The 21080-nt window shown below is 29.8% G+C and overlaps 23 non-coding genes across 23 annotated transcripts; all 23 read right to left on the bottom strand.

Moving 5' to 3' along the window:
• Positions 1–452: 452 nt before the first annotated feature.
• TRNAT-AGU (transfer RNA threonine (anticodon AGU)) lies at positions 453–526 on the bottom strand. Its single transcript has one exon. It is a non-coding gene; the product is annotated as a tRNA-Thr (tRNA).
• Positions 527–1366: 840 nt separating this feature from the next.
• Positions 1367–1440, bottom strand: TRNAT-AGU (transfer RNA threonine (anticodon AGU)). The gene has a single exon. It is a non-coding gene; the product is annotated as a tRNA-Thr (tRNA).
• An 829-nt stretch (positions 1441–2269) lies between these two features.
• Positions 2270–2343, bottom strand: TRNAT-AGU (transfer RNA threonine (anticodon AGU)). Its single transcript has one exon. It is a non-coding gene; the product is annotated as a tRNA-Thr (tRNA).
• Positions 2344–3184: 841 nt separating this feature from the next.
• On the bottom strand, positions 3185–3258 carry TRNAT-AGU (transfer RNA threonine (anticodon AGU)). The gene has a single exon. It is a non-coding gene; the product is annotated as a tRNA-Thr (tRNA).
• An 829-nt stretch (positions 3259–4087) lies between these two features.
• Positions 4088–4161, bottom strand: TRNAT-AGU (transfer RNA threonine (anticodon AGU)). Its single transcript has one exon. It is a non-coding gene; the product is annotated as a tRNA-Thr (tRNA).
• An 841-nt stretch (positions 4162–5002) lies between these two features.
• On the bottom strand, positions 5003–5076 carry TRNAT-AGU (transfer RNA threonine (anticodon AGU)). Its single transcript has one exon. It is a non-coding gene; the product is annotated as a tRNA-Thr (tRNA).
• Positions 5077–5905: 829 nt separating this feature from the next.
• Positions 5906–5979, bottom strand: TRNAT-AGU (transfer RNA threonine (anticodon AGU)). The gene has a single exon. It is a non-coding gene; the product is annotated as a tRNA-Thr (tRNA).
• Positions 5980–6819: 840 nt separating this feature from the next.
• TRNAT-AGU (transfer RNA threonine (anticodon AGU)) lies at positions 6820–6893 on the bottom strand. Its single transcript has one exon. It is a non-coding gene; the product is annotated as a tRNA-Thr (tRNA).
• An 829-nt stretch (positions 6894–7722) lies between these two features.
• Positions 7723–7796, bottom strand: TRNAT-AGU (transfer RNA threonine (anticodon AGU)). The gene has a single exon. It is a non-coding gene; the product is annotated as a tRNA-Thr (tRNA).
• An 840-nt stretch (positions 7797–8636) lies between these two features.
• On the bottom strand, positions 8637–8710 carry TRNAT-AGU (transfer RNA threonine (anticodon AGU)). Its single transcript has one exon. It is a non-coding gene; the product is annotated as a tRNA-Thr (tRNA).
• Positions 8711–9539: 829 nt separating this feature from the next.
• On the bottom strand, positions 9540–9613 carry TRNAT-AGU (transfer RNA threonine (anticodon AGU)). Its single transcript has one exon. It is a non-coding gene; the product is annotated as a tRNA-Thr (tRNA).
• Positions 9614–10453: 840 nt separating this feature from the next.
• TRNAT-AGU (transfer RNA threonine (anticodon AGU)) lies at positions 10454–10527 on the bottom strand. Its single transcript has one exon. It is a non-coding gene; the product is annotated as a tRNA-Thr (tRNA).
• Positions 10528–11356: 829 nt separating this feature from the next.
• TRNAT-AGU (transfer RNA threonine (anticodon AGU)) lies at positions 11357–11430 on the bottom strand. Its single transcript has one exon. It is a non-coding gene; the product is annotated as a tRNA-Thr (tRNA).
• Positions 11431–12270: 840 nt separating this feature from the next.
• TRNAT-AGU (transfer RNA threonine (anticodon AGU)) lies at positions 12271–12344 on the bottom strand. The gene has a single exon. It is a non-coding gene; the product is annotated as a tRNA-Thr (tRNA).
• Positions 12345–13173: 829 nt separating this feature from the next.
• Positions 13174–13247, bottom strand: TRNAT-AGU (transfer RNA threonine (anticodon AGU)). The gene has a single exon. It is a non-coding gene; the product is annotated as a tRNA-Thr (tRNA).
• Positions 13248–14087: 840 nt separating this feature from the next.
• Positions 14088–14161, bottom strand: TRNAT-AGU (transfer RNA threonine (anticodon AGU)). The gene has a single exon. It is a non-coding gene; the product is annotated as a tRNA-Thr (tRNA).
• Positions 14162–14990: 829 nt separating this feature from the next.
• Positions 14991–15064, bottom strand: TRNAT-AGU (transfer RNA threonine (anticodon AGU)). The gene has a single exon. It is a non-coding gene; the product is annotated as a tRNA-Thr (tRNA).
• An 841-nt stretch (positions 15065–15905) lies between these two features.
• TRNAT-AGU (transfer RNA threonine (anticodon AGU)) lies at positions 15906–15979 on the bottom strand. Its single transcript has one exon. It is a non-coding gene; the product is annotated as a tRNA-Thr (tRNA).
• An 829-nt stretch (positions 15980–16808) lies between these two features.
• TRNAT-AGU (transfer RNA threonine (anticodon AGU)) lies at positions 16809–16882 on the bottom strand. Its single transcript has one exon. It is a non-coding gene; the product is annotated as a tRNA-Thr (tRNA).
• An 841-nt stretch (positions 16883–17723) lies between these two features.
• Positions 17724–17797, bottom strand: TRNAT-AGU (transfer RNA threonine (anticodon AGU)). Its single transcript has one exon. It is a non-coding gene; the product is annotated as a tRNA-Thr (tRNA).
• Positions 17798–18626: 829 nt separating this feature from the next.
• TRNAT-AGU (transfer RNA threonine (anticodon AGU)) lies at positions 18627–18700 on the bottom strand. Its single transcript has one exon. It is a non-coding gene; the product is annotated as a tRNA-Thr (tRNA).
• Positions 18701–19541: 841 nt separating this feature from the next.
• TRNAT-AGU (transfer RNA threonine (anticodon AGU)) lies at positions 19542–19615 on the bottom strand. The gene has a single exon. It is a non-coding gene; the product is annotated as a tRNA-Thr (tRNA).
• An 829-nt stretch (positions 19616–20444) lies between these two features.
• TRNAT-AGU (transfer RNA threonine (anticodon AGU)) lies at positions 20445–20518 on the bottom strand. Its single transcript has one exon. It is a non-coding gene; the product is annotated as a tRNA-Thr (tRNA).
• Positions 20519–21080: the final 562 nt, after the last annotated feature.

Raw genomic sequence — 21080 nt, 5'->3', positions numbered from 1 at the left:
AAATGGAAAGATTTATTTTTGCAATTGCTTTCCTAACACAATATTGTTTATGTTAAGTAACAAATAATCCATTATTTTCTATTGCTCCCCAAACTCTGATGACTAAATTGTCTATCAATTTATCTTGAGAAACTCACATTGTTACTGACTTTTGTTTAAACATTTCCTCTGACTGGACACCATATTGTTCCTGGAGATTGCTCAGAAATGATGATTGGCAATTTCTGGAATTCTTTTCTAGTTACCTTGGCATCAATTTACTTCTACAAAATAACTGATATTAAAAAAGGGGAATATTGCCTTTCTTTGTGTTTTCTGATTTGGACTGTATCTAGAAATGTGGTACATATTACTGAACATGTGAGAAAGGGTAAAGGCTGCTGAAGCATTCACATGTCTTTTTGTGATGAATTATCAACAAACTATGTTCTGAGTTGATGAAAATAAATGAAAGGCGCTGCTGAGATTTGAACTCAGGATCTCCTGTTTACTAGACAGGCGCTTTAACCAACTAAGCCACAGCACCACATTATGCCCTAAAGCTTCACAAAGAAAAATGATATATCTAAGATATGCTATTTGGTAACAATTTTTGATATTCTTATAACTATTGCTTCATCAATTTTTCAAACCGGTGGAAATTTAGAGTATAAATAGAAAGTTGTGTTCTCTCTTTTCATTCATGATTTACAGCACCTTCATTCTTAAAATATCTTGTCAAAATAATTTTCTAATTTTTTTTAGCACTTTTATTGATTTCTCTGTAAGTAATGCTACATGGGAATAAATGTCAATTAATTTTTGATATTCAGAAAACAAAAACATGTAGTAAAATTAAGAACTCTGTTTTAAAAAGTCAGAATTATGGTTAGCATTCTTTATTGATGCTTTTTCAAGAGAAGTTTAGCTTTTCATCAAGAAGTGTTTTCCTAACACAATTTTAAGGATGTTATGGAAATAAATATGGGTTAAATGTCAATGATTCTCTAGCTATGATGACTAAACTGACTCTCAAATTACTGTACCTTGGGAAACTTACTTTTTTACAGACATTTTAACACTTTCTGTTTTATTCTCTTTTAAATGTACTCTAAATTAATTTTGCAGTTTACCCAATATGATGAAGGCTATTTTGTAAAAATTCATCTATTTACCTTAACATAGGCATATTTCTACAAATTAACTTATGTTGAAATAGGGTGAAGTTTTGTTGTTTGTCGTCTTCTGACATGGATGGCATCTTTAAACTTTTTTACATTGGTGACCAAATGTGCCAAAGTGAAAGCAGATAAATGTTTTACACATCTTATTTTGTTATGCATCAACAAAAAACTACATACTGGTGTGATAAAAAGGTATCAAACAAAGGTACTGCTGAGATATGAACTCAGGATCTCCTGTTTACTAGACAGGCACTTTAACCAACTAAGCCACAGCACCACTTGCACTGCCTTATATATAATGACAAATTATATGTCTAAAGTATAATATTTTTTATTATTTATATATATTTTTTTGATACTAGTATTTTATTAATTCTTTAAACAGTTGGAAACTTACAGTAAGTTATATAATGCTTTTTTCTCCTTTATTTTGTATATACAGGCCCTACATTCTTACATTATCTTGTTCAAGTCACTTGTTAATATGCTTTATTGTAATAGATATTATGGTGTTTTTATTAATGTAGTCATCCCTGGGAAATTAAAGTCAGTCTATTGTTGGTACTCATACAGTTAAAAAGTAATCGTGAAATGAAAACATGAGATCTCAATGATAGAATTATTGTTAACATTTTATCTGGAAGCTTGCTCAATAAATGGAAAGATTTATTTTTGCAATTGCTTTCCTAACACAATATTGTTTATGTTAAGTAACAAATAATCCATTATTTTCTATTGCTCCCCAAACTCTGATGACTAAATTGTCTATCAATTTATCTTGAGAAACTCACATTGTTACTGACTTTTGTTTAAACATTTCCTCTGACTGGACACCATATTGTTCCTGGAGATTGCTCAGAAATGATGATTGGCAATTTCTGGAATTCTTTTCTAGTTACCTTGGCATCAATTTACTTCTACAAAATAACTGATATTAAAAAAGGGGAATATTGCCTTTCTTTGTGTTTTCTGATTTGGACTGTATCTAGAAATGTGGTACATATTACTGAACATGTGAGAAAGGGTAAAGGCTGCTGAAGCATTCACATGTCTTTTTGTGATGAATTATCAACAAACTATGTTCTGAGTTGATGAAAATAAATGAAAGGCGCTGCTGAGATTTGAACTCAGGATCTCCTGTTTACTAGACAGGCGCTTTAACCAACTAAGCCACAGCACCACATTATGCCCTAAAGCTTCACAAAGAAAAATGATATATCTAAGATATGCTATTTGGTAACAATTTTTGATATTCTTATAACTATTGCTTCATCAATTTTTCAAACCGGTGGAAATTTAGAGTATAAATAGAAAGTTGTGTTCTCTCTTTTCATTCATGATTTACAGCACCTTCATTCTTAAAATATCTTGTCAAAGTAATTTTCTAATTTTTTTTTAGCACTTTTATTGATTTCTCTGTAAGTAATGCTACATGGGAATAAATGTAAATTAATTTTTGATATTCAGAAAACAAAAACATGTAGTAAAATTAAGAACTCTGTTTTAAAAAGTCAGAATTATGGTTAGCATTCTTTATTGATGCTTTTTCAAGAGAAGTTTAGCTTTTCATCAAGAAGTGTTTTCCTAACACAATTTTAAGGATGTTATGGAAATAAATATGGGTTAAATGTCAATGATTCTCTAGCTATGATGACTAAACTGACTCTCAAATTACTGTACCTTGGGAAACTTACTTTTTTACAGACATTTTAACACTTTCTGTTTTATTCTCTTTTAAATGTACTCTAAATTAATTTTGCAGTTTACCCAATATGATGAAGGCTATTTTGTAAAAATTCATCTATTTACCTTAACATAGGCATATTTCTACAAATTAACTTATGTTGAAATAGGGTGAAGTTTTGTTGTTTGTCGTCTTCTGACATGGATGGCATCTTTAAACTTTTTTACATTGGTGACCAAATGTGCCAAAGTGAAAGCAGATAAATGTTTTACACATCTTATTTTGTTATGCATCAACAAAAAACTACATACTGGTGTGATAAAAAGGTATCAAACAAAGGTACTGCTGAGTTATGAACTCAGGATCTCCTGTTTACTAGACAGGCACTTTAACCAACTAAGCCACAGCACCACTTGCACTGCCTTATATATAATGACAAATTATATGTCTAAAGTATAATATTTTTTATTATTTATATATATTTTTTTGATACTAGTATTTTATTAATTCTTTAAACAGTTGGAAACTTACAGTAAGTTATATAATGCTTTTTTCTCCGTTATTTTGTATATACAGGCCCTACATTCTTACATTATCTTGTTCAAGTCACTTGTTAATATGCTTTATTGTAATAGATATTATGGTGTTTTTATTAATGTAGTCATGCCTGGGAAATTAAAGTCAGTCTCTTGTTGGTACTCATACAGTTAAAAAGTAATCGTGAAATGAAAACATGAGATCTCAATGATAGAATTATTGTTAACATTTTATCTGGAAGCTTGCTCAATTAATGGAAAGATTTATTTTTGCAATTGCTTTCCTAACACAATATTGTTTATGTTAAGTAACAAATAATCCATTATTTTCTATTGCTCCCCAAACTCTGATGACTAAATTGTCTATCAATTTATCTTGAGAAACTCATATTGTTACTGACTTTTGTTTAAACATTTCCTCTGACTGGACACCATATTGTTCCTGGAGATTGCTCAGAAATGATGATTGGCAATTTCTGGAATTCTTTTCTAGTTACCTTGGCATCAATTTACTTCTACAAAATAACTGATATTAAAAAAGGGGAATATTGCCTTTTTTTGTGTTTTCTGATTTGGACTGTATCTAGAAATGTGGTACATATTACTGAACATGTGAGAAAGGGTAAAGGCTGCTGAAGCATTCACATGTCTTTTTGTGATGAATTATCAACAAACTATGTTCTGAGTTGATGAAAATAAATGAAAGGCGCTGCTGAGATTTGAACTCAGGATCTCCTGTTTACTAGACAGGCGCTTTAACCAACTAAGCCACAGCACCACATGATGCCCTAAAGCTTCACAAAGAAAAATGATATATCTAAGATATGCTATTTGGTAACAATTTTTGATATTCTTATAACTATTGCTTCATCAATTTTTCAAACCGGTGGAAATTTAGAGTATAAATAGAAAGTTGTGTTCTCTCTTTTCATTCATGATTTACAGCACCTTCATTCTTAAAATATCTTGTCAAAGTAATTTTCTAAATTTTTTTTAGCACTTTTATTGATTTCTCTGTAAGTAATGCTACATGGGAATAAATGTCAATTAATTTTTGATATTCAGAAAACAAAAACATGTAGTAAAATTAAGAACTCTGTTTTAAAAAGTCAGAATTATGGTTAGCATTCTTTATTGATGCTTTTTCAAGAGAAGTTTAGCTTTTCATCAAGAAGTGTTTTCCTAACACAATTTTAAGGATGTTATGGAAATAAATATGGGTTAAATGTCAATGATTCTCTAGCTATGATGACTAAACTGACTCTCAAATTACTGTACCTTGGGAAACTTACTTTTTTACAGACATTTTAACACTTTCTGTTTTATTCTCTTTTAAATGTACTCTAAATTAATTTTGCAGTTTACCCAATATGATGAAGGCTATTTTGTAAAAATTCATCTATTTACCTTAACATAGGCATATTTCTACAAATTAACTTATGTTGAAATAGGGTGAAGTTTTGTTGTTTGTCGTCTTCTGACATGGATGGCATCTTTAAACTTTTTTACATTGGTGACCAAATGTGCCAAAGTGAAAGCAGATAAATGTTTTACACATCTTATTTTGTTATGCATCAACAAAAAACTACATACTGGTGTGATAAAAAGGTATCAAACAAAGGTACTGCTGAGATATGAACTCAGGATCTCCTGTTTACTAGACAGGCACTTTAACCAACTAAGCCACAGCACCACTTGCACTGCCTTATATATAATGACAAATTATATGTCTAAAGTATAATATTTTTTATTATTTATATATATTTTTTTGATACTAGTATTTTATTAATTCTTTAAACAGTTGGAAACTTACAGTAAGTTATATAATGCTTTTTTCTCCTTTATTTTGTATATACAGGCCCTACATTCTTACATTATCTTGTTCAAGTCACTTGTTAATATGCTTTATTGTAATAGATATTATGGTGTTTTTATTAATGTAGTCATCCCTGGGAAATTAAAGTCAGTCTATTGTTGGTACTCATACAGTTAAAAAGTAATCGTGAAATGAAAACATGAGATCTCAATGATAGAATTATTGTTAACATTTTATCTGGAAGCTTGCTCAATAAATGGAAAGATTTATTTTTGCAATTGCTTTCCTAACACAATATTGTTTATGTTAAGTAACAAATAATCCATTATTTTCTATTGCTCCCCAAACTCTGATGACTAAATTGTCTATCAATTTATCTTGAGAAACTCACATTGTTACTGACTTTTGTTTAAACATTTCCTCTGACTGGACACCATATTGTTCCTGGAGATTGCTCAGAAATGATGATTTGCAATTTCTGGAATTCTTTTCTAGTTACCTTGGCATCAATTTACTTCTACAAAATAACTGATATTAAAAAAGGGGAATATTGCCTTTCTTTGTGTTTTCTGATTTGGACTGTATCTAGAAATGTGGTACATATTACTGAACATGTGAGAAAGGGTAAAGGCTGCTGAAGCATTCACATGTCTTTTTGTGATGAATTATCAACAAACTATGTTCTGAGTTGATGAAAATAAATGAAAGGCGCTGCTGAGATTTGAACTCAGGATCTCCTGTTTACTAGACAGGCGCTTTAACCAACTAAGCCACAGCACCACATTATGCCCTAAAGCTTCACAAAGAAAAATGATATATCTAAGATATGCTATTTGGTAACAATTTTTGATATTCTTATAACTATTGCTTCATCAATTTTTCAAACCGGTGGAAATTTAGAGTATAAATAGAAAGTTGTGTTCTCTCTTTTCATTCATGATTTACAGCACCTTCATTCTTAAAATATCTTGTCAAAATAATTTTCTAATTTTTCTTAGCACTTTTATTGATTTCTCTGTAAGTAATGCTACATGGGAATAAATGTCAATTAATTTTTGATATTCAGAAAACAAAAACATGTAGTAAAATTAAGAACTCTGTTTTAAAAAGTCAGAATTATGGTTAGCATTCTTTATTGATGCTTTTTCAAGAGAAGTTTAGCTTTTCATCAAGAAGTGTTTTCCTAACACAATTTTAAGGATGTTATGGAAATAAATATGGGTTAAATGTCAATGATTCTCTAGCTATGATGACTAAACTGACTCTCAAATTACTGTACCTTGGGAAACTTACTTTTTTACAGACATTTTAACACTTTCTGTTTTATTCTCTTTTAAATGTACTCTAAATTAATTTTGCAGTTTACCCAATATGATGAAGGCTATTTTGTAAAAATTCATCTATTTACCTTAACATAGGCATATTTCTACAAATTAACTTATGTTGAAATAGGGTGAAGTTTTGTTGTTTGTCGTCTTCTGACATGGATGGCATCTTTAAACTTTTTTACATTGGTGACCAAATGTGCCAAAGTGAAAGCAGATAAATGTTTTACACATCTTATTTTGTTATGCATCAACAAAAAACTACATACTGGTGTGATAAAAAGGTATCAAACAAAGGTACTGCTGAGATATGAACTCAGGATCTCCTGTTTACTAGACAGGCACTTTAACCAACTAAGCCACAGCACCACTTGCACTGCCTTATATATAATGACAAATTATATGTCTAAAGTATAATATTTTTTATTATTTATATATATTTTTTTGATACTAGTATTTTATTAATTCTTTAAACAGTTGGAAACTTACAGTAAGTTATATAATGCTTTTTTCTCCTTTATTTTGTATATACAGGCCCTACATTCTTACATTATCTTGTTCAAGTCACTTGTTAATATGCTTTATTGTAATAGATATTATGGTGTTTTTATTAATGTAGTCATGCCTGGGAAATTAAAGTCAGTCTATTGTTGGTACTCATACAGTTAAAAAGTAATCGTGAAATGAAAACATGAGATCTCAATGATAGAATTATTGTTAACATTTTATCTGGAAGCTTGCTCAATTAATGGAAAGATTTATTTTTGCAATTGCTTTCCTAACACAATATTGTTTATGTTAAGTAACAAATAATCCATTATTTTCTATTGCTCCCCAAACTCTGATGACTAAATTGTCTATCAATTTATCTTGAGAAACTCATATTGTTACTGACTTTTGTTTAAACATTTCCTCTGACTGGACACCATATTGTTCCTGGAGATTGCTCAGAAATGATGATTGGCAATTTCTGGAATTCTTTTCTAGTTACCTTGGCATCAATTTACTTCTACAAAATAACTGATATTAAAAAAGGGGAATATTGCCTTTTTTTGTGTTTTCTGATTTGGACTGTATCTAGAAATGTGGTACATATTACTGAACATGTGAGAAAGGGTAAAGGCTGCTGAAGCATTCACATGTCTTTTTGTGATGAATTATCAACAAACTATGTTCTGAGTTGATGAAAATAAATGAAAGGCGCTGCTGAGATTTGAACTCAGGATCTCCTGTTTACTAGACAGGCGCTTTAACCAACTAAGCCACAGCACCACATTATGCCCTAAAGCTTCACAAAGAAAAATGATATATCTAAGATATGCTATTTGGTAACAATTTTTGATATTCTTATAACTATTGCTTCATCAATTTTTCAAACCGGTGGAAATTTAGAGTATAAATAGAAAGTTGTGTTCTCTCTTTTCATTCATGATTTACAGCACCTTCATTCTTAAAATATCTTGTCAAAATAATTTTCTAATTTTTTTTAGCACTTTTATTGATTTCTCTGTAAGTAATGCTACATGGGAATAAATGTCAATTAATTTTTGATATTCAGAAAACAAAAACATGTAGTAAAATTAAGAACTCTGTTTTAAAAAGTCAGAATTATGGTTAGCATTCTTTATTGATGCTTTTTCAAGAGAAGTTTAGCTTTTCATCAAGAAGTGTTTTCCTAACACAATTTTAAGGATGTTATGGAAATAAATATGGGTTAAATGTCAATGATTCTCTAGCTATGATGACTAAACTGACTCTCAAATTACTGTACCTTGGGAAACTTACTTTTTTACAGACATTTTAACACTTTCTGTTTTATTCTCTTTTAAATGTACTCTAAATTAATTTTGCAGTTTACCCAATATGATGAAGGCTATTTTGTAAAAATTCATCTATTTACCTTAACATAGGCATATTTCTACAAATTAACTTATGTTGAAATAGGGTGAAGTTTTGTTGTTTGTCGTCTTCTGACATGGATGGCATCTTTAAACTTTTTTACATTGGTGACCAAATGTGCCAAAGTGAAAGCAGATAAATGTTTTACACATCTTATTTTGTTATGCATCAACAAAAAACTACATACTGGTGTGATAAAAAGGTATCAAACAAAGGTACTGCTGAGATATGAACTCAGGATCTCCTGTTTACTAGACAGGCACTTTAACCAACTAAGCCACAGCACCACTTGCACTGCCTTATATATAATGACAAATTATATGTCTAAAGTATAATATTTTTTATTATTTATATATATTTTTTTGATACTAGTATTTTATTAATTCTTTAAACAGTTGGAAACTTACAGTAAGTTATATAATGCTTTTTTCTCCTTTATTTTGTATATACAGGCCCTACATTCTTACATTATCTTGTTCAAGTCACTTGTTAATATGCTTTATTGTAATAGATATTATGGTGTTTTTATTAATGTAGTCATCCCTGGGAAATTAAAGTCAGTCTATTGTTGGTACTCATACAGTTAAAAAGTAATCGTGAAATGAAAACATGAGATCTCAATGATAGAATTATTGTTAACATTTTATCTGGAAGCTTGCTCAATAAATGGAAAGATTTATTTTTGCAATTGCTTTCCTAACACAATATTGTTTATGTTAAGTAACAAATAATCCATTATTTTCTATTGCTCCCCAAACTCTGATGACTAAATTGTCTATCAATTTATCTTGAGAAACTCACATTGTTACTGACTTTTGTTTAAACATTTCCTCTGACTGGACACCATATTGTTCCTGGAGATTGCTCAGAAATGATGATTGGCAATTTCTGGAATTCTTTTCTAGTTACCTTGGCATCAATTTACTTCTACAAAATAACTGATATTAAAAAAGGGGAATATTGCCTTTCTTTGTGTTTTCTGATTTGGACTGTATCTAGAAATGTGGCACATATTACTGAACATGTGAGAAAGGGTAAAGGCTGCTGAAGCATTCACATGTCTTTTTGTGATGAATTATCAACAAACTATGTTCTGAGTTGATGAAAATAAATGAAAGGCGCTGCTGAGATTTGAACTCAGGATCTCCTGTTTACTAGACAGGCGCTTTAACCAACTAAGCCACAGCACCACATTATGCCCTAAAGCTTCACAAAGAAAAATGATATATCTAAGATATGCTATTTGGTAACAATTTTTGATATTCTTATAACTATTGCTTCATCAATTTTTCAAACCGGTGGAAATTTAGAGTATAAATAGAAAGTTGTGTTCTCTCTTTTCATTCATGATTTACAGCACCTTCATTCTTAAAATATCTTGTCAAAATAATTTTCTAATTTTTTTTAGCACTTTTATTGATTTCTCTGTAAGTAATGCTACATGGGAATAAATGTCAATTAATTTTTGATATTCAGAAAACAAAAACATGTAGTAAAATTAAGAACTCTGTTTTAAAAAGTCAGAATTATGGTTAGCATTCTTTATTGATGCTTTTTCAAGAGAAGTTTAGCTTTTCATCAAGAAGTGTTTTCCTAACACAATTTTAAGGATGTTATGGAAATAAATATGGGTTAAATGTCAATGATTCTCTAGCTATGATGACTAAACTGACTCTCAAATTACTGTACCTTGGGAAACTTACTTTTTTACAGACATTTTAACACTTTCTGTTTTATTCTCTTTTAAATGTACTCTAAATTAATTTTGCAGTTTACCCAATATGATGAAGGCTATTTTGTAAAAATTCATCTATTTACCTTAACATAGGCATATTTCTACAAATTAACTTATGTTGAAATAGGGTGAAGTTTTGTTGTTTGTCGTCTTCTGACATGGATGGCATCTTTAAACTTTTTTACATTGGTGACCAAATGTGCCAAAGTGAAAGCAGATAAATGTTTTACACATCTTATTTTGTTATGCATCAACAAAAAACTACATACTGGTGTGATAAAAAGGTATCAAACAAAGGTACTGCTGAGATATGAACTCAGGATCTCCTGTTTACTAGACAGGCACTTTAACCAACTAAGCCACAGCACCACTTGCACTGCCTTATATATAATGACAAATTATATGTCTGAAGTATAATATTTTTTATTATTTATATATATTTTTTTGATACTAGTATTTTATTAATTCTTTAAACAGTTGGAAACTTACAGTAAGTTATATAATGCTTTTTTCTCCTTTATTTTGTATATACAGGCCCTACATTCTTACATTATCTTGTTCAAGTCACTTGTTAATATGCTTTATTGTAATAGATATTATGGTGTTTTTATTAATGTAGTCATGCCTGGGAAATTAAAGTCAGTCTATTGTTGGTACTCATACAGTTAAAAAGTAATCGTGAAATGAAAACATGAGATCTCAATGATAGAATTATTGTTAACATTTTATCTGGAAGCTTGCTCAATTAATGGAAAGATTTATTTTTGCAATTGCTTTCCTAACACAATATTGTTTATGTTAAGTAACAAATAATCCATTATTTTCTATTGCTCCCCAAACTCTGATGACTAAATTGTCTATCAATTTATCTTGAGAAACTCATATTGTTACTGACTTTTGTTTAAACATTTCCTCTGACTGGACACCATATTGTTCCTGGAGATTGCTCAGAAATGATGATTGGCAATTTCTGGAATTCTTTTCTAGTTACCTTGGCATCAATTTACTTCTACAAAATAACTGATATTAAAAAAGGGGAATATTGCCTTTTTTTGTGTTTTCTGATTTGGACTGTATCTAGAAATGTGGTACATATTACTGAACATGTGAGAAAGGGTAAAGGCTGCTGAAGCATTCACATGTCTTTTTGTGATGAATTATCAACAAACTATGTTCTGAGTTGATGAAAATAAATGAAAGGCGCTGCTGAGATTTGAACTCAGGATCTCCTGTTTACTAGACAGGCGCTTTAACCAACTAAGCCACAGCACCACATGATGCCCTAAAGCTTCACAAAGAAAAATGATATATCTAAGATATGCTATTTGGTAACAATTTTTGATATTCTTATAACTATTGCTTCATCAATTTTTCAAACCGGTGGAAATTTAGAGTATAAATAGAAAGTTGTGTTCTCTCTTTTCATTCATGATTTACAGCACCTTCATTCTTAAAATATCTTGTCAAAATAATTTTCTAATTTTTTTTAGCACTTTTATTGATTTCTCTGTAAGTAATGCTACATGGGAATAAATGTCAATTAATTTTTGATATTCAGAAAACAAAAACATGTAGTAAAATTAAGAACTCTGTTTTAAAAAGTCAGAATTATGGTTAGCATTCTTTATTGATGCTTTTTCAAGAGAAGTTTAGCTTTTCATCAAGAAGTGTTTTCCTAACACAATTTTAAGGATGTTATGGAAATAAATATGGGTTAAATGTCAATGATTCTCTAGCTATGATGACTAAACTGACTCTCAAATTACTGTACCTTGGGAAACTTACTTTTTTACAGACATTTTAACACTTTCTGTTTTATTCTCTTTTAAATGTACTCTAAATTAATTTTGCAGTTTACCCAATATGATGAAGGCTATTTTGTAAAAATTCATCTATTTACCTTAACATAGGCATATTTCTACAAATTAACTTATGTTGAAATAGGGTGAAGTTTTGTTGTTTGTCGTCTTCTGACATGGATGGCATCTTTAAACTTTTTTACATTGGTGACCAAATGTGCCAAAGTGAAAGCAGATAAATGTTTTACACATCTTATTTTGTTATGCATCAACAAAAAACTACATACTGGTGTGATAAAAAGGTATCAAACAAAGGTACTGCTGAGATATGAACTCAGGATCTCCTGTTTACTAGACAGGCACTTTAACCAACTAAGCCACAGCACCACTTGCACTGCCTTATATATAATGACAAATTATATGTCTGAAGTATAATATTTTTTATTATTTATATATATTTTTTTGATACTAGTATTTTATTAATTCTTTAAACAGTTGGAAACTTACAGTAAGTTATATAATGCTTTTTTCTCCTTTATTTTGTATATACAGGCCCTACATTCTTACATTATCTTGTTCAAGTCACTTGTTAATATGCTTTATTGTAATAGATATTATGGTGTTTTTATTAATGTAGTCATGCCTGGGAAATTAAAGTCAGTCTATTGTTGGTACTCATACAGTTAAAAAGTAATCGTGAAATGAAAACATGAGATCTCAATGATAGAATTATTGTTAACATTTTATCTGGAAGCTTGCTCAATTAATGGAAAGATTTATTTTTGCAATTGCTTTCCTAACACAATATTGTTTATGTTAAGTAACAAATAATCCATTATTTTCTATTGCTCCCCAAACTCTGATGACTAAATTGTCTATCAATTTATCTTGAGAAACTCATATTGTTACTGACTTTTGTTTAAACATTTCCTCTGACTGGACACCATATTGTTCCTGGAGATTGCTCAGAAATGATGATTGGCAATTTCTGGAATTCTTTTCTAGTTACCTTGGCATCAATTTACTTCTACAAAATAACTGATATTAAAAAAGGGGAATATTGCCTTTTTTTGTGTTTTCTGATTTGGACTGTATCTAGAAATGTGGTACATATTACTGAACATGTGAGAAAGGGTAAAGGCTGCTGAAGCATTCACATGTCTTTTTGTGATGAATTATCAACAAACTATGTTCTGAGTTGATGAAAATAAATGAAAGGCGCTGCTGAGATTTGAACTCAGGATCTCCTGTTTACTAGACAGGCGCTTTAACCAACTAAGCCACAGCACCACATGATGCCCTAAAGCTTCACAAAGAAAAATGATATATCTAAGATATGCTATTTGGTAACAATTTTTGATATTCTTATAACTATTGCTTCATCAATTTTTCAAACCGGTGGAAATTTAGAGTATAAATAGAAAGTTGTGTTCTCTCTTTTCATTCATGATTTACAGCACCTTCATTCTTAAAATATCTTGTCAAAGTAATTTTCTAATTTTTTTTAGCACTTTTATTGATTTCTCTGTAAGTAATGCTACATGGGAATAAATGTCAATTAATTTTTGATATTCAGAAAACAAAAACATGTAGTAAAATTAAGAACTCTGTTTTAAAAAGTCAGAATTATGGTTAGCATTCTTTATTGATGCTTTTTCAAGAGAAGTTTAGCTTTTCATCAAGAAGTGTTTTCCTAACACAATTTTAAGGATGTTATGGAAATAAATATGGGTTAAATGTCAATGATTCTCTAGCTATGATGACTAAACTGACTCTCAAATTACTGTACCTTGGGAAACTTACTTTTTTACAGACATTTTAACACTTTCTGTTTTATTCTCTTTTAAATGTACTCTAAATTAATTTTGCAGTTTACCCAATATGATGAAGGCTATTTTGTAAAAATTCATCTATTTACCTTAACATAGGCATATTTCTACAAATTAACTTATGTTGAAATAGGGTGAAGTTTTGTTGTTTGTCGTCTTCTGACATGGATGGCATCTTTAAACTTTTTTACATTGGTGACCAAATGTGCCAAAGTGAAAGCAGATAAATGTTTTACACATCTTATTTTGTTATGCATCAACAAAAAACTACATACTGGTGTGATAAAAAGGTATCAAACAAAGGTACTGCTGAGATATGAACTCAGGATCTCCTGTTTACTAGACAGGCACTTTAACCAACTAAGCCACAGCACCACTTGCACTGCCTTATATATAATGACAAATTATATGTCTAAAGTATAATATTTTTTATTATTTATATATATTTTTTTGATACTAGTATTTTATTAATTCTTTAAACAGTTGGAAACTTACAGTAAGTTATATAATGCTTTTTTCTCCTTTATTTTGTATATACAGGCCCTACAGTCTTACATTATCTTGTTCAAGTCACTTGTTAATATGCTTTATTGTAATAGATATTATGGTGTTTTTATTAATGTAGTCATGCCTGGGAAATTAAAGTCAGTCTATTGTTGGTACTCATACAGTTAAAAAGTAATCGTGAAATGAAAACATGAGATCTCAATGATAGAATTATTGTTAACATTTTATCTGGAAGCTTGCTCAATTAATGGAAAGATTTATTTTTGCAATTGCTTTCCTAACACAATATTGTTTATGTTAAGTAACAAATAATCCATTATTTTCTATTGCTCCCCAAACTCTGATGACTAAATTGTCTATCAATTTATCTTGAGAAACTCATATTGTTACTGACTTTTGTTTAAACATTTCCTCTGACTGGACACCATATTGTTCCTGGAGATTGCTCAGAAATGATGATTGGCAATTTCTGGAATTCTTTTCTAGTTACCTTGGCATCAATTTACTTCTACAAAATAACTGATATTAAAAAAGGGGAATATTGCCTTTTTTTGTGTTTTCTGATTTGGACTGTATCTAGAAATGTGGTACATATTACTGAACATGTGAGAAAGGGTAAAGGCTGCTGAAGCATTCACATGTCTTTTTGTGATGAATTATCAACAAACTATGTTCTGAGTTGATGAAAATAAATGAAAGGCGCTGCTGAGATTTGAACTCAGGATCTCCTGTTTACTAGACAGGCGCTTTAACCAACTAAGCCACAGCACCACATGATGCCCTAAAGCTTCACAAAGAAAAATGATATATCTAAGATATGCTATTTGGTAACAATTTTTGATATTCTTATAACTATTGCTTCATCAATTTTTCAAACCGGTGGAAATTTAGAGTATAAATAGAAAGTTGTGTTCTCTCTTTTCATTCATGATTTACAGCACCTTCATTCTTAAAATATCTTGTCAAAGTAATTTTCTAATTTTTTTTTAGCACTTTTATTGATTTCTCTGTAAGTAATGCTACATGGGAATAAATGTCAATTAATTTTTGATATTCAGAAAACAAAAACATGTAGTAAAATTAAGAACTCTGTTTTAAAAAGTCAGAATTATGGTTAGCATTCTTTATTGATGCTTTTTCAAGAGAAGTTTAGCTTTTCATCAAGAAGTGTTTTCCTAACACAATTTTAAGGATGTTATGGAAATAAATATGGGTTAAATGTCAATGATTCTCTAGCTATGATGACTAAACTGACTCTCAAATTACTGTACCTTGGGAAACTTACTTTTTTACAGACATTTTAACACTTTCTGTTTTATTCTCTTTTAAATGTACTCTAAATTAATTTTGCAGTTTACCCAATATGATGAAGGCTATTTTGTAAAAATTCATCTATTTACCTTAACATAGGCATATTTCTACAAATTAACTTATGTTGAAATAGGGTGAAGTTTTGTTGTTTGTCGTCTTCTGACATGGATGGCATCTTTAAACTTTTTTACATTGGTGACCAAATGTGCCAAAGTGAAAGCAGATAAATGTTTTACACATCTTATTTTGTTATGCATCAACAAAAAACTACATACTGGTGTGATAAAAAGGTATCAAACAAAGGTACTGCTGAGATATGAACTCAGGATCTCCTGTTTACTAGACAGGCACTTTAACCAACTAAGCCACAGCACCACTTGCACTGCCTTATATATAATGACAAATTATATGTCTAAAGTATAATATTTTTTATTATTTATATATATTTTTTTGATACTAGTATTTTATTAATTCTTTAAACAGTTGGAAACTTACAGTAAGTTATATAATGCTTTTTTCTCCTTTATTTTGTATATACAGGCCCTACATTCTTACATTATCTTGTTCAAGTCACTTGTTAATATGCTTTATTGTAATAGATATTATGGTGTTTTTATTAATGTAGTCATCCCTGGGAAATTAAAGTCAGTCTATTGTTGGTACTCATACAGTTAAAAAGTAATCGTGAAATGAAAACATGAGATCTCAATGATAGAATTATTGTTAACATTTTATCTGGAAGCTTGCTCAATAAATGGAAAGATTTATTTTTGCAATTGCTTTCCTAACACAATATTGTTTATGTTAAGTAACAAATAATCCATTATTTTCTATTGCTCCCCAAACTCTGATGACTAAATTGTCTATCAATTTATCTTGAGAAACTCACATTGTTACTGACTTTTGTTTAAACATTTCCTCTGACTGGACACCATATTGTTCCTGGAGATTGCTCAGAAATGATGATTGGCAATTTCTGGAATTCTTTTCTAGTTACCTTGGCATCAATTTACTTCTACAAAATAACTGATATTAAAAAAGGGGAATATTGCCTTTCTTTGTGTTTTCTGATTTGGACTGTATCTAGAAATGTGGTACATATTACTGAACATGTGAGAAAGGGTAAAGGCTGCTGAAGCATTCACATGTCTTTTTGTGATGAATTATCAACAAACTATGTTCTGAGTTGATGAAAATAAATGAAAGGCGCTGCTGAGATTTGAACTCAGGATCTCCTGTTTACTAGACAGGCGCTTTAACCAACTAAGCCACAGCACCACATTATGCCCTAAAGCTTCACAAAGAAAAATGATATATCTAAGATATGCTATTTGGTAACAATTTTTGATATTCTTATAACTATTGCTTCATCAATTTTTCAAACCGGTGGAAATTTAGAGTATAAATAGAAAGTTGTGTTCTCTCTTTTCATTCATGATTTACAGCACCTTCATTCTTAAAATATCTTGTCAAAATAATTTTCTAATTTTTTTTTAGCACTTTTATTGATTTCTCTGTAAGTAATGCTACATGGGAATAAATGTCAATTAATTTTTGATATTCAGAAAACAAAAACATGTAGTAAAATTAAGAACTCTGTTTTAAAAAGTCAGAATTATGGTTAGCATTCTTTATTGATGCTTTTTCAAGAGAAGTTTAGCTTTTCATCAAGAAGTGTTTTCCTAACACAATTTTAAGGATGTTATGGAAATAAATATGGGTTAAATGTCAATGATTCTCTAGCTATGATGACTAAACTGACTCTCAAATTACTGTACCTTGGGAAACTTACTTTTTTACAGACATTTTAACACTTTCTGTTTTATTCTCTTTTAAATGTACTCTAAATTAATTTTGCAGTTTACCCAATATGATGAAGGCTATTTTGTAAAAATTCATCTATTTACCTTAACATAGGCATATTTCTACAAATTAACTTATGTTGAAATAGGGTGAAGTTTTGTTGTTTGTCGTCTTCTGACATGGATGGCATCTTTAAACTTTTTTACATTGGTGACCAAATGTGCCAAAGTGAAAGCAGATAAATGTTTTACACATCTTATTTTGTTATGCATCAACAAAAAACTACATACTGGTGTGATAAAAAGGTATCAAACAAAGGTACTGCTGAGATATGAACTCAGGATCTCCTGTTTACTAGACAGGCACTTTAACCAACTAAGCCACAGCACCACTTGCACTGCCTTATATATAATGACAAATTATATGTCTAAAGTATAATATTTTTTATTATTTATATATATTTTTTTGATACTAGTATTTTATTAATTCTTTAAACAGTTGGAAACTTACAGTAAGTTATATAATGCTTTTTTCTCCTTTATTTTGTATATACAGGCCCTACATTCTTACATTATCTTGTTCAAGTCACTTGTTAATATGCTTTATTGTAATAGATATTATGGTGTTTTTATTAATGTAGTCATGCCTGGGAAATTAAAGTCAGTCTATTGTTGGTACTCATACAGTTAAAAAGTAATCGTGAAATGAAAACATGAGATCTCAATGATAGAATTATTGTTAACATTTTATCTGGAAGCTTGCTCAATTAATGGAAAGATTTATTTTTGCAATTGCTTTCCTAACACAATATTGTTTATGTTAAGTAACAAATAATCCATTATTTTCTATTGCTCCCCAAACTCTGATGACTAAATTGTCTATCAATTTATCTTGAGAAACTCATATTGTTACTGACTTTTGTTTAAACATTTCCTCTGACTGGACACCATATTGTTCCTGGAGATTGCTCAGAAATGATGATTGGCAATTTCTGGAATTCTTTTCTAGTTACCTTGGCATCAATTTACTTCTACAAAATAACTGATATTAAAAAAGGGGAATATTGCCTTTCTTTGTGTTTTCTGATTTGGACTGTATCTAGAAATGTGGTACATATTACTGAACATGTGAGAAAGGGTAAAGGCTGCTGAAGCATTCACATGTCTTTTTGTGATGAATTATCAACAAACTATGTTCTGAGTTGATGAAAATAAATGAAAGGCGCTGCTGAGATTTGAACTCAGGATCTCCTGTTTACTAGACAGGCGCTTTAACCAACTAAGCCACAGCACCACATTATGCCCTAAAGCTTCACAAAGAAAAATGATATATCTAAGATATGCTATTTGGTAACAATTTTTGATATTCTTATAACTATTGCTTCATCAATTTTTCAAACCGGTGGAAATTTAGAGTATAAATAGAAAGTTGTGTTCTCTCTTTTCATTCATGATTTACAGCACCTTCATTCTTAAAATATCTTGTCAAAGTAATTTTCTAATTTTTTTTTAGCACTTTTATTGATTTCTCTGTAAGTAATGCTACATGGGAATAAATGTAAATTAATTTTTGATATTCAGAAAACAAAAACATGTAGTAAAATTAAGAACTCTGTTTTAAAAAGTCAGAATTATGGTTAGCATTCTTTATTGATGCTTTTTCAAGAGAAGTTTAGCTTTTCATCAAGAAGTGTTTTCCTAACACAATTTTAAGGATGTTATGGAAATAAATATGGGTTAAATGTCAATGATTCTCTAGCTATGATGACTAAACTGACTCTCAAATTACTGTACCTTGGGAAACTTACTTTTTTACAGACATTTTAACACTTTCTGTTTTATTCTCTTTTAAATGTACTCTAAATTAATTTTGCAGTTTACCCAATATGATGAAGGCTATTTTGTAAAAATTCATCTATTTACCTTAACATAGGCATATTTCTACAAATTAACTTATGTTGAAATAGGGTGAAGTTTTGTTGTTTGTCGTCTTCTGACATGGATGGCATCTTTAAACTTTTTTACATTGGTGACCAAATGTGCCAAAGTGAAAGCAGATAAATGTTTTACACATCTTATTTTGTTATGCATCAACAAAAAACTACATACTGGTGTGATAAAAAGGTATCAAACAAAGGTACTGCTGAGATATGAACTCAGGATCTCCTGTTTACTAGACAGGCACTTTAACCAACTAAGCCACAGCACCACTTGCACTGCCTTATATATAATGACAAATTATATGTCTAAAGTATAATATTTTTTATTATTTATATATATTTTTTTGATACTAGTATTTTATTAATTCTTTAAACAGTTGGAAACTTACAGTAAGTTATATAATGCTTTTTTCTCCTTTATTTTGTATATACAGGCCCTACATTCTTACATTATCTTGTTCAAGTCACTTGTTAATATGCTTTATTGTAATAGATATTATGGTGTTTTTATTAATGTAGTCATGCCTGGGAAATTAAAGTCAGTCTATTGTTGGTACTCATACAGTTAAAAAGTAATCGTGAAATGAAAACATGAGATCTCAATGATAGAATTATTGTTAACATTTTATCTGGAAGCTTGCTCAATTAATGGAAAGATTTATTTTTGCAATTGCTTTCCTAACACAATATTGTTTATGTTAAGTAACAAATAATCCATTATTTTCTATTGCTCCCCAAACTCTGATGACTAAATTGTCTATCAATTTATCTTGAGAAACTCATATTGTTACTGACTTTTGTTTAAACATTTCCTCTGACTGGACACCATATTGTTCCTGGAGATTGCTCAGAAATGATGATTGGCAATTTCTGGAATTCTTTTCTAGTTACCTTGGCATCAATTTACTTCTACAAAATAACTGATATTAAAAAAGGGGAATATTGCCTTTTTTTGTGTTTTCTGATTTGGACTGTATCTAGAAATGTGGTACATATTACTGAACATGTGAGAAAGGGTAAAGGCTGCTGAAGCATTCACATGTCTTTTTGTGATGAATTATCAACAAACTATGTTCTGAGTTGATGAAAATAAATGAAAGGCGCTGCTGAGATTTGAACTCAGGATCTCCTGTTTACTAGACAGGCGCTTTAACCAACTAAGCCACAGCACCACATGATGCCCTAAAGCTTCACAAAGAAAAATGATATATCTAAGATATGCTATTTGGTAACAATTTTTGATATTCTTATAACTATTGCTTCATCAATTTTTCAAACCGGTGGAAATTTAGAGTATAAATAGAAAGTTGTGTTCTCTCTTTTCATTCATGATTTACAGCACCTTCATTCTTAAAATATCTTGTCAAAGTAATTTTCTAATATTTTTTTAGCACTTTTATTGATTTCTCTGTAAGTAATGCTACATGGGAATAAATGTCAATTAATTTTTGATATTCAGAAAACAAAAACATGTAGTAAAATTAAGAACTCTGTTTTAAAAAGTCAGAATTATGGTTAGCATTCTTTATTGATGCTTTTTCAAGAGAAGTTTAGCTTTTCATCAAGAAGTGTTTTCCTAACACAATTTTAAGGATGTTATGGAAATAAATATGGGTTAAATGTCAATGATTCTCTAGCTATGATGACTAAACTGACTCTCAAATTACTGTACCTTGGGAAACTTACTTTTTTACAGACATTTTAACACTTTCTGTTTTATTCTCTTTTAAATGT

This window comes from Pseudophryne corroboree, chromosome 11 (assembly GCF_028390025.1).
Source record: "Pseudophryne corroboree isolate aPseCor3 chromosome 11, aPseCor3.hap2, whole genome shotgun sequence".
Classification (NCBI taxonomy): domain Eukaryota; kingdom Metazoa; phylum Chordata; class Amphibia; order Anura; family Myobatrachidae; genus Pseudophryne; species Pseudophryne corroboree.
This window is presented reverse-complemented; position numbering and strand designations above follow the sequence as displayed.